This window comes from Echinops telfairi, unplaced genomic scaffold (genome assembly GCF_000313985.2).
Source record: "Echinops telfairi isolate 266 unplaced genomic scaffold, ASM31398v2 ScPeMD7_7469;HRSCAF=8507_0, whole genome shotgun sequence".
In the NCBI taxonomy this organism is placed as follows: Eukaryota; Metazoa; Chordata; class Mammalia; order Afrosoricida; family Tenrecidae; genus Echinops; species Echinops telfairi.
Window position 1 is genome coordinate 67,132,009 of NW_022111372.1, and position 13,450 is coordinate 67,145,458.

General features: G+C 40.8%; 1 non-coding gene across 1 annotated transcript; it reads right to left on the minus strand.

Annotated features, from left to right (window-relative positions):
- Positions 1 to 1,772: 1,772 nt before the first annotated feature.
- Positions 1,773 to 1,936, minus strand: LOC115873648. Its single transcript, XR_004048538.1, has one exon. It is a non-coding gene; the product is annotated as a U1 spliceosomal RNA (small nuclear RNA).
- Between the last annotated feature and the right edge of the window lie 11,514 nt (positions 1,937 to 13,450).

The following is a 13,450-nucleotide window of genomic DNA, read 5'->3' on the forward strand; positions in this document are numbered from 1 at the left end:
ATACGTGCAAAAATTGGGGATGGCTATGACAGCACCAAAGTGGCACATAAAAACATGGTGAGGATGGCAGCAACACCGACAAGCTAAAAAACAAAAAAGCCACTGACATACAAAATTTAAAAGAAGAGAAAAAAAGAAAAACAAATAGGCAGAAAAAAAGAAAAAGAAAGGAAAAAACAGAAGCCTGTTAGTAGTTCAAGGTCTGTTTGTTGACCTTTAGGAGTGTTTTCCAGATGAGTCTGACTCTGATACATCAGGAAATGCATAATTGGAACAAAATCACTCTGAGATGTTTCAATATGATATGCACTCTACACACACACACACACACACATAACATGAATCTTAATTAACTTATGTTTTCTACTATATTACTAGCTCTTTTAATTTGTCCTGTTTTTTTAACTCATTTTCTGTCATCTTTAGTAGTATTTCTCAGTCTCAAGTGAGTATAACCATAACTCAAGATGCTTTAAAAAAAAGAAAGACAAAAATAAAAAGCAGATTCTCAGCCTTGCGCTCTGTCAAAAGATATTGATTTCTTATGTTTAGGATTGATTTTGTGAATCTGCATTTTGGAAAGTCCCCCTCCTTCCTATGATCATTGCAACACTTCAGGCTTATGGGATATTTAAATGTCTGAAAAGACAAACAAAAAGTCAAAACAGAAACAAATGAACAAATAGATAAATAAACAAATAAATACACACAAGTTACTGTTAAGTTGATTTTGACATAGGTACATCATGGACATCACAGTAAAACTGAACCACTGGGTTTTTAATGACTGATTTTTTGGAAGTAAATGGATATGCATTTTCTCCAAAGTCCCTCTGAGTGGATTTAACCTCCAGCCTTTGTATTAGCAGTAGAGCAATATGACCATTTCTACTATCCAGGGTCTGCGTGTATGTTATTGTATAGCTGCCTTTATGTCATCCCCAACTCATACAGTCCTTATATGAGGCAACACAATGCTGCCTGAACAGAAAGCATCCTTACCAAGATTACCTGCAGATCTGACTGCTGTGATCCAGAGAGTTGTTGGTTGATTTTCAGAAGTACATAGGAAGTCCTCTCTTCCCAGTTCATCTCTGTCTAGAACCCACTGAAACCTGTTCAGCATCATAGTCACAGTAGCACGATCCTCCTGACAGACAGGCGATGGCTGTGCAAGAGGTCCATTGACCAAAAATCAGGTCAAAACTTCCCACATGGGAAGCAAGAATTCTACCACAGGACAACCACTCTCCTCTCTTAAGACCCTAGAAAACAGCAATTCTCTCTCTCAAAAACCAACCAACCTCACAAACAAAAAAACAACTCAACTGCTATCAAGTTGATGCTGACTCACAGTAACCCTATAGGACAGGGTAGGACTGTCCCTGTGCGTGTCTGAGACTATAGCTCTTTATGCAGGTAGAGAGTCTTGTCTTTCTCTCTAAGAGCATTCGGTGGTTTCAAACTGCAGACCTTTTGGATTGTAGTCCAAGGTGTAACTACTACACCACCAGGGCTCAATTATCTATGAGTGTCATGGTTTCTGTTCAAGGAGATACAGAACTTTCAGAATTATAGATTACTGAGGGAATTCGTAACCTGGGATGACTAAATGGAAACTGATAAATCATAGTAATCAGTAATCCCAGTGTTAAATAATTATTCAGCTTGCCTAGGTGTTCTGGTTACCATCATTAGTTAATTTTATTTCTCAACATCTAGTAAATTAGGACAAAGGTTATTTATTTATTTATTTTTCTTTTCTTTTTTTCCAGGGGATAGCATGAATGCAGTCCCCCACTACCACAAATTATGCAGTCGAGTTTCCCACATTTGGGGAAATTGCAGGGGTCAGCACACTTGGAGTGCAATGGGGGAGCCTCGCCCTGGGAAAACCACCTTTGTGATCATTGTATGTCCCCTGCCAGGTAAGTATTTATTTTTATTTTCTATGCTACAGTCTCTATTGCCTACCGTTGCAGAGAAGAGGAGCAGATCAGCTAGGGTCTAAGAATTAGGGCAGAGGATTGCACCAGGGTCTTTGGAAATTGCATTCGTTATTCTTTGTTGAACTTGGGAACAGTTCCTTAGCAAACTTTGCTGAATTCCAATCTAGTCAAAGTGATTCTCCTGTTTCAGGCAATCTCCTTTGCCAGCAGGGATCCAACAGCAGGGTAACATTTTCTATGGGAGCCGGGGGAAATGTCACCATACACATCTTCTAGTGTTTGCCAGAAAAAGCAAAGATGATTTAACGTTAAGTAGTTCAACTTTAGCCCATGGGCCAGTGGGTGGAGGCTTAGAGGGTCGCTTTTTTAATGGAAAGAGGTTATCAGTTGAGTATTTTTTATTTAGTTTTTGGCTTTTATTAAAGTTATTTCTATTTTTTAATATTAAAGCAACCTATTTAGGGATTCATGAAGTTTGACAAGTTTACAGGAAGAATATCTCTTCCTAATCTGCTTATCATATTAATAGCTTTTTCAGTATTAACTAGTAATTATTGATTTCCCACCAGGGCAAAAAAAAAATGTTTATCTCTTTTTCAACAGCTCTCTTACTGAGGGCATGCATAAAAATATAATGTCTTCCATTTAACGAACTTATTAGTGCCTTGGATATATATGAATTTTTAGCCTTTAAATTTACTAGGATCATGAAAATCCGAATCACATTATGTTATGTATATTCTGACCACTGTTCTTGGTTGCATACTTTGTCCTATAACTGACTTTTAGAAGACCCTGGGTACAAATCATCTTTTCAGCCACAGATCACAATCTTGAAATAGATTACTGTGGAAGGAAAACTTGCTAATGTGTATGCTATTTGACCATGCATGACTCTACCACTTGTGTGAGCTTTGCTTTATTTTTTAAGCCTACTGACATGCTATTGTATTAATTAAAAACTGAATATACACTCAATCATAATAAATTTCTTCTTGATGCAAATATCTAACCCATATCTCAGCAAGCTGTTTTGGTAGTTAGTGATACTTTAAGTAGTAGCAGGGTCAAATTGCATATGTGCTGAAGATTTTTGTTTATTCATCCGCATTATATGATTCATGAATTTGGTTGTGTAGACTGAAGAGACACATGCAAATCACTGCTGTTTTCTTTCTCTTTGAAAATAAATTAATTTGAAAATTTGGCTCATTTATCCTTAGATCAGAATACTCAGGCTCTTTCCTCAGCTCTCCAACTGAACATCTATATGTTGTTACAAAACTGTTTGTTCTTTCTGAACTTTATCTCTATGATTAGGATACTGCATCCTGTTCTTTCTCACATTACAGTGAGAGTCATATACAATGATAGAATGGAAAGAGCTCTGCTGAAATGTATAATCTACATTACAAAAGACACAAGTTATTATTTACAAGAAAGTGCAGCAGATTATATAACATTAAGTGTAACATATATCAATACCTTTAGCAATTTGACATCCAAGACAATATGTGAGCAAATTACAATTGCTCTTGTAATTTGGGAAACATATTAAATCTGAGCAGAAAATAAGTGTCAAGATACTGGAGATGTGTCTGTCTGTAGCAGAGATATTGACATTAAGTAGAGTAATGGTCATATTTAATATTCTGTTCAATTGCTATTACTTGTTGCCTTGTTTTATTTTTTTCGTGGTATTATTTTCTGTTCTTTCTGCTGTTTCATTCTAGGCAGGCCGAAACATTTCAAAGTAGGTGTGTGTGTGTGTGTGTGTGTGTGTGTGTGTGTGTATACCTCTAAATGAAATGAAGACGTCGGGAGGTCAGCTTTAACAGAGCGTCTTGGGCTTATCTGCTGTGACTCGACCTTAACTTTGAGCGTTTCGATATGGTATCTTGGTCTCCTGGCCTCCCAGTGCTGGCTCTCAGCCCTTGCTAAGAGTCTGTAGCTTCCTGCTGCTGTTACATCCATCTTGTTTGTCAGCTTCATGATTCTTGCCCTTTCATCTTCTTGGCTCTTTAGCATACAAAGTTATCTAGACAGAATTATTGTTACTTTGGTGGCATGATTTGGCCACTTTTTCTTCAGACCTAATGGAATCTTAAAGAAACAAGTGAAAGTGGGTTCCTAGTTTATGGATGGACTTCTAGTGCGTAATCCAGTCCAGAGTATTGAGAAAGATTGACGGCTTATGTGTGTATAATATCTTGTACATGTTTCCATGCCAACTAAAGAGACTCTGTCTGTCCATGTGCACACTTTTTGAACACCTTTAAAATGACCTAAATCTTTGGGCTAAAGTAATGGCCCATCATGTCACAACTCTCTGTCAGTTTGATGTGTGTGTGTGTGTGTGTGTGTGTGTGTGTGTGTGTGTGTAGCATGGACAAGTATCCTTTAACAGAAGAACTAAAACCACTTTCCTCTAGGGCCCCCATGAGGGTTTCAGGACCCGAATAATCTAGTTTTAGATTCTCCTAGACAACTGAGGTTGGCAACTGTTCTTCAGTAGGACCACGTGATTTCTGCTAAAATTTCTGAATATTGAAGTGTTTATCTTCATTCAAGAGCATAACCTTGACATCAGACAACGTTAGATTAAAAAATTAAGTGACCAGTGTACTTGTGTGACTTTCCACATGTTGCTTGAACTCTCTGGACTTCATCTTTCCACCTGTACTCTCTTGATCACCGGGAGAGTAATCTCACAGAAATTTGTTGTAAAGTGTGAGGTGGTAATATGAAGAAGCTCCAAAATATTCACGGAAAAATAGAGTTAAAAAAATAGTGGGATTTTTCTACAAGCTTTTGAATGTAATGTGTGCGCTGCTGCAAGCGGCCATTGAAATGGATCGAACTCACAGCGACCCTACATACAATAGAACAAAACACTGCCTGGCACCGTCCTCACAATTGTTTTATTTGAGCCCACTGTTGTTGCAAAACTGTGTCAGTCCATCGAATCTAGGGTCATCTCCTTTGTTGTCCTTCTACTTTGCCAAATATGATGTCCTTTTTCCAGGGCTTAGTCTCTAATGATGTCCAAAGACCATGAGACCAAGTTTTGCCATCTTCACCTCTAAGAAGCATTCTGGCTATACTTCTTCAAGACAGATCTGTTTGTATTTTTGGCAGTCCATGGTACTTTCAATAATCTTTGCCAGCACTATAATTCAAATACATTGATTTTCCTTTTGTCTTTCTTATTTAATGTCCAATTATCACATGCATATCTTGTTTTTGTTAGACACTGTGAGTTGATTTTGGTTCTTAATGACACTAAGTACCATGAAACATCACCTGTTCCAGGACCATCCTCACAATTGTTCCTATGTTTGAGCCCATTATTATAGTCATGGTGTCAAACCATCTTGTCAACAAGCTTCCTCTTTTTCACTCTTCCTCCATTTTACCAAACATGCTGTCTTTCTCCAGGGATTGATCTCTCCTGAAAACATGTGCAAACTATGTGAGATGACCTCTTACTATCCTTGCTTCTAAAGATCATTTTGGCTGTACTTCTTCCAAGATAAGTACTTTTGTTCTTGTGCTCATACGTGGTAGTTTCAATATTTGCCAACACCATAATCCATAAGCATTAATTCCTCTCAGATCTTCTTTATTCTATTTCTAAATTTCACTTGCATATGAGGGAATTGAAAATATCATCAGTTGAATCAGGCATAGCTTAGCCCACAAATTAATATCCTTGCTTTTCAACACTTTAAAGAGGTCTTGTGTAAAAGATCTACCCAAAGCAATGTATTGATTAAATTCTTAATTTCTGCTCCCATGAATATTGATTGTGGATTTTGTGCAAGACAAAATACTTGATAATTTCAATCTTTATGCCATTTATTATGATGTTATCTATTGGTCCAATTGTGAGCATTTGGTGATCTTGATGTTCAATTATAATCCCTACTGGATGCGGCAATCCTTAATTTTTGTTAGGGCGTCTTCAATTTCTTCACGTTTTCAGCAATCAATATTGTATCATCTGCATTTCGCAGGCTTTTAATAAGCTATCTATAATCCTGATGCTGAATTCTAATCCAGATTCTCTCATTGTTTGCTTTGCATACAGTTTGAATATGTGCATATGTGTATAGTTTCTGTTTATGTTGTTGAACGAAGGTATTTGCAATGATGAAGTTATTGGTCTTGCAATATTCTGAATTTCCATCTCTAGATTTGTTTCTATCATCATGGTCATCTTTTCTAACTACCACTCCTTCCTCTTTGTTTTGCAGTGATTACTTCCTCAGAAATGGATAGCCCAATCCTTCCCCATGCCTATTCTTAGTCTGGAAGCTCTGCAGACACTTGTTCACTTTTGATGCCCCTTATGGTATTTTAAATACAATCTTCATAGCAACAAGCAACCAGGTTACCACAGTATGACAATTGACCAGCACATGGTGGGTTCTATACAAATTGACAGACAAGTGGTGAGTACTGTACTATATATACTCCACTCAGTGACACATTGGAATGAACAAAGGCCTAGAGATCTACTTCTGAAATATTAACCACAGAAGAGCATATGGTACATAGATTTACATCAAGATCATCATGGCTTAATGGCAGTGGAGTTAAGTTATAGAATTCATGCCTTCCATGCAGAAGACACAGTTAAATTCCCTGCCAATGCTCCTCAACATCAGTCACCACTCATTTGTCATTGTAGACTTATAGATTGCACTGATGCTGAACAGACTTCAGCTCAGCCTCCAGACTACCGCAGAGTAGGAAAGAAGGCCTGGGGATTTACTGATGAAAATCATCCAGTGCAAGTTTTAGTGATCATTGCTGTTTGATTATTTTGTACATAGAATTGCCATGAGTTGGCTTCAACTTTAGGAAATAATAGCAACCAAAATAATATATAATAAGAGATGGAAGAAGATGGTGTCCAGTTAGATTTACCTGCCCTGAGCTCCTGCTGCCAGATCAGAAAAATGGGAGGTAAGATGAAGGAGACTGGGAGGCAGAGTTCTAAGATTAGAATCAGGGTACTAGGGTCTGTCCTGAACCCCACTTTTTAAATTTTTCACTCACAAAGCAAACTGAGAATGCACTGAAACACTCAAAGGTTCCTTGGGCTGGGCTCTTGGGCTCTGGACAAAGCAGTTACTAGAGGTCTAGTTTGGCAGTGAGTAGCAATTTCCCCAGGCTGACATCCAAAAGGGGTCATAATCCTAGACTCAAAGAGAACCTCTGAAAGCTAGTCACAGGACCGCACACCAGAACTGCTCAAGCTGTTAGTTGCCTTGCACTCAGCCTGTGGAACGGGGTTGGCGTAGATAGCCAAAGATTTGGAGCCATTGAAAAGATGTCAGGAAATTCATCTGAGTCAGATGTGGTGTGGCAGAGCATAAGCAGGTAGCCATAGCCTGGGGGGTAAATTCAGTTACAGTTGGCTGAGAGGAAAACAACCTCTCTGATAAGCTAGATCTCCTCCTCTGGGGGTCAGCGTGATAGCATCAGTGTCACCCCATAAACCCAATATAAAAAGGAGAAAAAATAATTTCTCTGTAAAAACTGCAAATCCCAGGCTCATTGTTTAACTCCAAGAGAAACTGGCAGAACAAGTCTTTTAACGTACATTAGCATAAGGGAGCCAATGGTAAGGAATGCTGAAGTTAGCTATGAGCCCAAAGGCTATCAACATAACAAAAACCCCTTGGAGCAAGTCTCAGTTTCAGAATATCTCAATGAGCACATACCCAGAGCCCAAAGCCAGGGGTCCAACTTAATTTAATTCAATTGTAGTTGGCCAGGGGAAAAAACAAAAGAAAACTCAGAACTATTGGGGCATCAGCAGTCTTGGCATAAGCTAGGGCAACTCTGCAAGCTGAACTAGGGGCGAGAGTGGGTGGGTGGGTTTCCCACTGTCCACCCTCAGTGATCCTACATGCAGCTGCGGAGGTCCTGCCTGTCTGCCTGTCCTGGGGCCCTACACATGGCTGAGGGAACTTACTCCCACTTGCTGCAGTGCTGCAAACACCACCAGGTAGCTATACCAGTATTCTAGTGCTCAACACTGCTGCGGCAACCTCTGCCTGGCCTCTGCTATGATCTTTCCTTCAAGGGTAATTCCACCCAGCCTCTGTGGGAACTTACACCAAGCTGGCACACCACCCCGCTGCCTTGAGGCAGGGTTGGAACTCCTCCAGCACCACTGTCAGGAGATCAGGCCTCAGCTATCTCCTTACTTACTATTCTTTCTCTTTCCCACTGCGGTCAGTCTTGGCAGGCCCAGTTCTGTTTTATTTTTTCTTCTTCTTTGTCTTCCTTTTTCCTCTTCTCTCCCCCTCTTTCCTTTCACTTGCTACCGCTGGCTTCTGGGCCACTACCCTCCACAAAGGGCAATTAAGCCCAAATGGCAGGGGGAACTCCAGCCTTTCCTCTGTGGGAGTACTCTACACCACACAAGGCATCTGCGGCAGCCCTCTCCAGTGCTCCATGCTGCTGAGGAAACCTCCATCTGGCATCTACAGTGATCTTGCCGACTAGGGCAATTCCGCCCAGCACTGGTGGAACCCTACATCAAAAGGGCACACCAACCTGCCACCTTGGGGCAGGGTTTAAACCCCTTCAGCCCCACATTCAGGGACCAGCTATCTCTTTACTCTTTTATCCCCTCTCTTTTCTCTTTTTCCACCACAATCACTCTTAGCAAGCACAATTTTTTACCCCCTTCTTTCTCTTACTATTCTTTTTCATTCTTTCTTCTCATTTTTCTTCATCTTCTTTCTATTTCTCTCCTCTCCCTCTCTTTCCTTTCACATGCCACTGCTGGCTTCCAGCCCACTACCCTCTGCCTAGGGCAACTCCACTCACCCAGTGGGGAGAGCTCCAGCCTGCCTCCTATAACAGTGCTGTACACAGCACGAGGCAGTGCTACACATGGCATGGCATGGGGGTCAGCTATCTCTATTATTTTCCTTTCCTTTCTTTTCTTCTTTCACTTTTTCTTCTTTTTTACTCTTCTATCTCTTCTCTCTTCCACCAGTCTCAGCAGATTCAGTTTTTCTTTTTTGGTTTTTTTTTAAACTTTTGGTTTTTGTTGTTATTTTCTTTGCTTTGTGCATGTATGTGTTAGTTTTTTTAATTATTAATCATGTCTTTGTTGTCTTCTTTCTCTCTTTGTCTTCTATTCTCCCTCTTTCACAAGCCACTACCGGCCTCCAGGCCACTCCTCTCCACCTAGGGCAACTCTGATGGCCCAGTTGAGGGTACTCCTGCCTGCACTTGTTGGCTTTACACACAGCCAGGGAAATCATACCCGCCCTACACTACACTCCAAGTGTCTGGGGGATCTCCTCTTCAAACGGGTGGGGGAACTCCTGCCTACACCCAAGGTCCTACAAATGACTGTGGGAACTTCTGACTACTGTTTGTTGTGCTCCACACTGCTGCAGGTATATCCACCCAACCTCCATGGTAATCTCTCTGACTAGAGTAATTCTCTCTGTCATTCATGGTGCTCTACACCAAGGAGGGTAGACCCACTCGCCCTCCATGGCACTCTAGTTGCAGGAAAATACCACAAGCCATGTGAAGTGCTCCAAGCCCTGTGAGACACACCATTATGACTTCCTTGGAGATCAGCCAGTGAAATTACACCCTCGTGGACCACAACCACCTGACCAGCATCCCGTGAGGGAACTATCCAACTCACATTCCATATAACAGAATACTGGTTGACTAGAGTAAGAGAGAAATCACAGGAAGATACAGAAGTAGCCTGACCACCTCCCCCCCCCCAGTGCAGCTAGCAGCAGATAGATTGAAGAAGCACTCACACAACCCCTATAGCCCAGTGCTCTTTGACTCTGGAATATGGTGCTGGGCTCCTCTAAACCAGCATGTAAACATCAACAAGCCCCAACAGCCTCTATGAAAAAGCAGGAGAAATAGAAGACAATGCCGGAAGATGTCATGAACCTAACAACATAAGATGTGCATAGAGGAAGCAGACAATGACCTGCCACCTGAAGAAAGAAATCTTCAGAATGTTGCTTGAAGTCATACAAGATATGAGGGAAGCAATACATAAAAAGGCTGAAATGATAGAGGAGATAAAGGAAATGCACCAAAGGGAAATACAAGACCTAAGGGATGAATTAACCAAATCCAGTAGCAAATTAACAGACTTGAGGAGGCAGAGAATTACACCAGTCACCTAGAGGGTAGCCAGGCAGTTCAAAAAATGGGAAAACAGTCAAATAAGATAATCAGAGAAGCTGAAGAAAGCTGAAAGCCATGCCTGATGCTATGAATAGGAACAATATTAGAATAATTGGACTACTGAAACAAGACACAACAAAGAAGTCAACAGTGAAAATAGTGAGGGAACTCTTAGAGGAAAACTTCCCCAGCTTAATAAATGAAAATTAGGCAACCATTCTGGGGCCGAAAGAACACCAGACAGACTGAATCCCAGGAAGAAGTCATTAAGGCACACAATAGTTAAATTATCCAACTCTGAGGAAAAGGAGACCATAAGAGCAGCTAGGGAAAAACAAATAGTAACTTATAAAGGTACCCAAATAAGAGTATGTTCAGACCTATCAGCAGACATGATGAAGAAAAGGAGGGAGTGGATTAGCATATTCCAAAAATTGAAGGAAAATAATACACACCCAAGAATACAATATCTGGCTAAATTATCTACTAAGATAGATGGAGAAAAAAGAGTCTTCCAGACAAGGAAAAACTAAAATATATACATAAAAAGAAACCCAAGCCTACAAAAGATCCTTGCCAACCCAGTTTGGGCAGAAGATCAACACTCACTGAGCACATATAAGTGACCATCACCTAGAACAATTCCACCCAGAGGGCGACAAATAGAAAACAACCCCCAAGATAGCATTAGCTCAATAGTGGTATGAAGGCCAGAATGAACCACACACACACACACAACACAAATCACTAAGGTAGGTAGGTAGGAAAACACTCAAAACCAAAGGTAAAAGATGACATCACAGAATCCACAGATGGATGCAATAACACTGAATATCAATGGAATGAACCCGGGCATTAAAAGGTAGAGGCAAACAGACTGGCTTAGAAAACATAACCCATCGATTTGCTCGATTGAGGAGACACATCTCAAGCTTACAGACAAAAACAGGTTAAGAATTAAAGGCTGGAGAAAAATATACCAAGCAAATGGCAATGCAAAAAAGCAAGGGAAGCAATCTTAATCTCTGACAAAATTGATCTCAAGGAACAAGCCATAACAAGAGGCAAAGAGGGGCACTATATAATGCTCAGGGGAACAGTAGGCCAAGAACCAGTGAGCATAAAAATATATATGCACCCAATTAGAGACCCACGAAATCCGTAAATCAAACACTCCAAAAAACGAAAAAACAAAGCACAGGTTCAACATTTGTAGTAGGTGATTTTAATAGACAACTCTCTGAAAAAGACAGATCACATGGAAAGAAGCTTAACAAGGAGACTCCATATCTAAACAGCACAATTAGACTAATTGACCTGATAGGAAAATGAAGCAAGGCCCTTATGTCACTCCATGCCCAACAATAAACTCAAGGTGGATCAGAGACTTTGAGGTAAACCCCCAAATTATTAGGGCCATTAATGAGGGAATTGGGACAAACCTGATAAGCTTGGCACAGGGAATATATAGGCTATCGGAAATAGGGAAGGATACAAATACAGAGGAGTCACAAATAGACAAGTGGGAGATACTGAAGATAAGACACCTGTGTACATTGAAAGAATTCACCAAGAGAGTAATAAGAAAGCCCACAGACCGGGAAAACATCTTTAGTAATGACACATCAGGCAAAGCCTTATTACTAAAATCTATAATACTTTGCAAGCTTACACTAAGAAAAAAGCTACCCATTAAGGAGGTGGGCAAAGGACCTGAACAGAGCTTTTACAGGGGAAGAAATCCTAATGGCCAATAAAAATAAGAGAAAATATCTCCGATCATTAGCCATAAGAGAAATGCAAATTAAAACAACTATGAGATGCTACCTAACACCCTAAAAAATAGCCCAATTTAAAAGATCAGAAAGTAGCAAGTGTTGAAGGGACTTTGGGGAGATAGGAACTCTCGTCCACTGCTGGTGGTCCTGTAGGTATGTACATCCATTATCGAAATCGATTTGGAGAAATCTAAAACAGATGGAAATTGAGCTACCATTCGACCCAGCAATCCCCCTGCTGGGCATATACTCAGAAGAGACAACAAACAAACCATGGCCAGACATCTGTGCTCCAATGTTCATCATGGCACAGTTCACAATTTCAAGAAGTTGGAAGCAACACAAATTTCCAACACAGGTAAATGGATAAAAAAACTGTGGTACATACGTACGAGGGAGTACTATGCATTCCTAAAAAGCAGCAATGAACTCATGAAGCACATTGCTGGGAAGAACTGGAGGAAATCATGCTAAGTGAGGTAAGCCAAGCACAAAAAGATAAGTACAATGTGAGTCCACTAACTTAAGCTTAAAAAAAAAAAACCCGCCAAAAAACCCAAAACAAAATGGGGCATAGGAGAAAAGCTACTATGTACATAGATCCCTGGAGTAAAGTCCAGCAACTATGGCAGGGGCCAAACCCAGTGCAGGGAAATATGGCAGCCAAGTAATAAGAGGGAGAAAGAAAGAGAGAGAAAAAAAAAGATGGGTGGGGAGGGGAGCAGGGCACGAACCCAACCAAGGGGAGGGTATTGCTTACATCTCCACAGGAGAGTAAGAGAGAGACCAGGCTTCAACCTGACGCTCCAAGACGTGAATACAACATACTGGCACATTCCAGGGAATGAATAGAGAAGTCTACGGGGCCAACCCAATCCCAATTATGTGTACCCCCCTGTCCCCCATCTCTCAGAAGAATACGCTTCAGAGGACCGCAGTAGGGCTACAGCTTGGGGCGAGGGGTGCATCTGATTAGAGCACTCGGGAGAAATGAAAAGGGATGGAGAGGGAGGGGAGGGCATCCTGGCCCACCAAGTCATGAGGATGATGTTCCTACTCAGAGAGGACAACACACAGAGAGAACCATAGGGTCCGGCCCCACTATGAGACATGATGTCCCTCACTAAACCATAACGCTTCAGGGGACAGTACTGGAGACACAGTGCGGGAATTGTTCACAATCTGAACCCCATCATACTAGGGTGAAACACAAAGGGCATGCAACAGAGCAGGAAGGGGAGCAAAATGATGAAATCCCCGGGGAATACCAAAATTGGACTTTGGAGACAGAGTGTGGCACCCCATCAGACTCGATTGGAAAAGACTTGTAAAGGCTAATAAGCAGATCTTGAACTATTTATAGGCTCTTCCATTTTTGTTGGTGGCTTTCTTTTGTGTCGTTTTGTTGGTCTTGACTTTCTTTGTTGTTTTATTTGGATTTGCTGGGTTTCTGGGCTTATTAATGTATCTGCATGTCTTATAAGACAGGCGGGATAAATAATTTGGAGCTGAAAAGAATGGGAC